A 4,837-nucleotide genomic window follows, 5' to 3' on the forward strand; every position below is an offset into this window, starting at 1 on the left:
GCCAGGGGTAAGTGTGTGTCCCTGTGCCCAGGCAGGGTGCACCAAACCCGGGCGAGGCCTCCGGAAGGGTCCCCTGACAGACTTCCAGGCCTCGGGACTTTTGACAGAGAACCAGGGCGGGAGGCGCGGGTCCCTGTACCCAGGCAGGGCGCGCTATCCTTGGGCACAGGATCGTCGACGCGGACCCCCCCGCGGCGGGGAAGGGGAAGCGTCGACATTTGCGACATAGTCGAGCGAGGACGACGTCCGGTCGGCCGAGGGCCCCCGATGCCCCTGGACCCCCCGGGGAGGGCCAGACGGAAAAATGTCAAAGTCTGGTTGTCGGCCAGGGGTAAGTGTGTGTCCCTGTGCCCAGGCAGGGTGCACCAAACCCGGGCGAGGCCTCTGGAAGGGTCCCCTGACAGACTTCCAGGCCTCGGGACTTTTGACAGAGAACCAGGGCGGGAGGCGCGGGTCCCTGTACCCAGGCAGGGCGCGCTATCCTTGGGCACAGGATCGTCGACTTGGACCCCCCCGCGGCGGGGAAGGGGAAGCGTCGACATATTCGACATAGTCGAGCGAGGACGACGTCCGGTCGGCCGAGGGCCCCCGATGCCCCTGGACCCCCCGGGGTGGGCCAGACGGAAAAATGTCAAAGTCTGGTTGTCGGCCAGGGGTAAGTGTGTGTCCCTGTGCCCAGGCAGGGTGCACCAAACCCGGGCGAGGCCTCCGGAAGGGTCCCCTGACAGACTTCCAGGCCTCGGGACTTTTGACAGAGAACCAGGGCGGGAGGCGCGGGTCCCTGTACCCAGGCAGGGCGCGCTATCCTTGGGCACAGGATCGTCGACGCGGACCCCCCCGCGGCGGGGAAGGGGAAGCGTCGACATATTCGACATAGTCGAGCGAGGACGACGTCCGGTCGGCCGAGGGCCCCCGATGCCCCTGGACCCCCCGGGGTGGGCCAGACGGAAAAATGTCAAAGTCTGGTTGTCGGCCAGGGGTAAGTGTGTGTCCCTGTGCCCAGGCAGGGTGCACCAAACCCGGGCGAGGCCTCCGGAAGGGTCCCCTGACAGACTTCCAGGCCTCGTGACTTTTGACAGAGAACCAGGGCGGGAGGCGCGGGTCCCTGTACCCAGGCAGGGCGCGCTATCCTTGGGCACAGGATCGTCGACGCGGACCCCCCCGCGGCGGGGAAGGGGAAGCGTCGACATATTCGACATAGTCGAGCGAGGACGACGTCCGGTCGGCCGAGGGCCCCCGATGCCCCTGGACCCCCCGGGGAGGGCAAGACGGAAAAATGTCAAAGTCTGGTTGTCGGCCAGGGGTAAGTGTGTGTCCCTGTGCCCAGGCAGGGTGCACCAAACCCGGGCGAGGCCTCCGGAAGGGTCCCCTGACAGATTTCCAGGCCTCGGGACTTTTGACAGAGAACCAGGGCGGGAGGCGCGGGTCCCTGTACCCAGGCAGGGCGCGCTATCCTTGGGCACAGGATCGTCGACTTGGACCCCCCCGCGGCGGGGAAGGGGAAGCGTCGACATATTCGACATAGTCGAGCGAGGACGACGTCCGGTCGGCCGAGGGCCCCCGATGCCCCTGGACCCCCCGGGGAGGGCCAGACGGAAAAATGTCAAAGTCTGGTTGTCGGCCAGGGGTAAGTGTGTGTCCCTGTGCCCAGGCAGGGTGCACCAAACCCGGGCGAGGCCTCCGGAAGGGTCCCCTGACAGACTTCCAGGCCTCGGGACTTTTGACAGAGAACCAGGGCGGGAGGCGCGGGTCCCTGTACCCAGGCAGGGCGCGCTATCCTTGGGCACAGGATCGTCGACTTGGACCCCCCCGCGGCGGGGAAGGGGAAGCGTCGACATATTCGACATAGTCGAGCGAGGACGACGTCCGGTCGGCCGAGGGCCCCCGATGCCCCTGGACCCCCCGGGGTGGGCCAGACGGAAAAATGTCAAAGTCTGGTTGTCGGCCAGGGGTAAGTGTGTGTCCCTGTGCCCAGGCAGGGTGCACCAAACCCGGGCGAGGCCTCCGGAAGGGTCCCCTGACAGACTTCCAGGCCTCGTGACTTTTGACAGAGAACCAGGGCGGGAGGCGCGGGTCCCTGTACCCAGGCAGGGCGCGCTATCCTTGGGCACAGGATCGTCGACGCGGACCCCCCCGCGGCGGGGAAGGGGAAGCGTCGACATATTCGACATAGTCGAGCGAGGACGACGTCCGGTCGGCCGAGGGCCCCCGATGCCCCTGGACCCCCCGGGGAGGGCCAGACGGAAAAATGTCAAAGTCTGGTTGTCGGCCAGGGGTAAGTGTGTGTCCCTGTGCCCAGGCAGGGTGCACCAAACCCGGGCGAGGCCTCCGGAAGGGTCCCCTGACAGACTTCCAGGCCTCGTGACTTTTGACAGAGAACCAGGGCGGGAGGCGCGGGTCCCTGTACCCAGGCAGGGCGCGCTATCCTTGGGCACAGGATCGTCGACTTGGACCCCCCCGCGGCGGGGAAGGGGAAGCGTCGACATATTCGACATAGTCGAGCGAGGACGACGTCCGGTCGGCCGGTGCCGACGCGCCGACCCGGACCCCACGGAGTCGAGGGAAAATGTTAAAAGTCTGGTGGTTGGCCCGTGGGAAGTGTGTATCCTTGTGCCCAGGCAGGGTGCACTGAACCTGGGCAAGTCATCTGGAAGGGTCCCCTGACAGACCTCCAGACATGATGATTATCTCAAAACTGAGAACCACTATGAGATCGGATTTGAAAGCCGAATCCAGGCGACAGTTCCATGAGCTGGGCATGTCGGAGTGGTACGCGTTCATAAAAGTGTATCACAGCATCGCGACCGGGTACCTTCGAACGGCCACCTGTGCCAGAGAGCTGGGACGTCGAGCGAGTCGAGCCAGTCTGGCGGGCGGTCCGCCGAGGGTCCCCCGTCCCCCCGGACCCCCAGGGTGGGCCAGACGAAAAATCGTCAAAGTCCGGTTGTCGGCCAGGGGTAAGTGTATGTCCCTGTGCCCAGGCAGGGTGCACCGAACCCGGGCAAGGCCTCCGGAAGGGTCCCCTGACAGACTTCCAGGTCTTGGGACTTTTGACGGAGAACCAGGGCGGGAGGCGCGGGTCCCTGTACCCAGGCAGGGCGCGCTATCCTTGGGCACAGGATCGTCGATGTGGACCCCCCCGCGGCGGGGAGGTGGAAGCGTCGACAGACTCGACATAGTCGAGCGAGTACGGCGGGCGGTCTGCCGAGGGCCCTCGACACCCCTGGACCCCCAGGGTGGGCCATACGAAAAACCGTCAAAGTCCGGTTGTCGGCCAGGGGTAAGTGTGTGTCCCTGTGCCCAGGCAGGGTGCACTGAACCCGGGCGAGGCCTCCGGAAGGGTCCCCTGACAGACTTCCAGGCCTCGGGACTTTTGACGGAGAACCAGGGCGGGAGGCGCGGGTCCCTGTACCCAGGCAGGGCGCGCTATCCTTGGGCACAGGATCGTCGACGTGGACCCCCCGCGGCGGGGAGGCGGAAGCGTCGAGCGAGTCGAGCGAGTACGGCGGGCGGTCCGCCGATGGGCCCCCGGCCCCAGGGGTGGTGCCGACGCGCCCCCCCGGACCTCACGGAGGCGAGAAAAAAAATGTCAAAGTCCCGGTTGTCGGCCAGGGGTAGGTGCGGGTCCCTGTGCCCAGGAAGGTCAACCGAACCCGGGCAAGGCCTCTGCAAAGGTCCCCTGACCGACTTCCAGGCCTGACGATTTTCTCGAAACTGAGAACCGCTATGATATCGGATTTGAAAGCTGAATCCAGGCGACAGTTCCACGAGTTGGGCATGTTGGAGTGGTACGCGTTCATAAAAGTGTATCGCAGCATCGCGACCGGGTACCTTCGAACGGCCACCTGTGCCAGAGAGCTGGGATGTCGAGTGAGTTGAGCGGGTTGAGCCAGGGCGGGAGGCGCGGGTCCCTGTACCCAGGCAGGGCGCGCTGTCCTTGGGCACAAGATCGGTGATGCGGACCCCTGATGAATGTCAAAGTCCCGGTTGTCGGCCAGGGGTAGGTGTGGGTCCCTGTGCCCAGGCAGGGTGCACTGAACCCGGGCAAGGCCTCCGGAAGGGTCCCCTGACAGACTTCCAGGCCTTGGGACCTTTGACGGAGAACCAGGGCGGGAGGCGCGGGTCCCTGTACCCAGGCAGGGCGCGCTGTCCTTGGGCACAGGTTTGTCGATGTTGACCCCCCGTGGCGGGGAGGCGGAAGTGTCGAGCGAGTCGAGCGAGTACGGCGGGCGGTCCGCCGATGGGCCCCCGGCCCCAGGGGTGGTGCCGACGCGCCCCCCCGGACCCCACGGAGGCGAGAAAAAAAATGTCAAAGTCCCGGTTGTCGGCCAGGGGTAGGTGCGGGTCCCTGTGCCCAGGAAGGTCAACCGAACCCGGGCAAGGCCTCTGCAAAGGTCCCCTGACCGACTTCCAGGCCTGACGATTTTCTCGAAACTGAGAACCGCTATGAGATCGGATTTGAAAGCTGAATCCAGGTGACAGTTCCACGAGCTGGGCATGTTGGAGTGGTACGCGTTCATAAAAGTGTATCACAGCATCGCGACCGGGTACCTTCGAACGGCCACCTGTGCCAGAGAGCTGGGACGTCGAGCGAGTCGAGCAACTTCGGCAGGCGGTCCGCTGAGGTTCCCTGGACCCCGGGGTGATGCGCGCGTGGCCTGCCCTCTCTTTGGACCGGAGGGGCGGAGCTAAGGGCATATTTCCGTGTTTTCCCCCGTGTAAGGTCCCCCGATCGATCAAGCGAGGCGCGATCCGGCGGGGAGCGACCCCCTCGTTCGGCCGGGCTTTGGAGCCCGTGCCGGGTAAGGCGAGATGGTCTCCCTCCCCACGATGCTGC

The sequence above is a fragment of the Hyla sarda genome, chromosome 2 (genome assembly GCF_029499605.1).
Source record: "Hyla sarda isolate aHylSar1 chromosome 2, aHylSar1.hap1, whole genome shotgun sequence".
Classification (NCBI taxonomy): Eukaryota; Metazoa; Chordata; class Amphibia; order Anura; family Hylidae; genus Hyla; species Hyla sarda.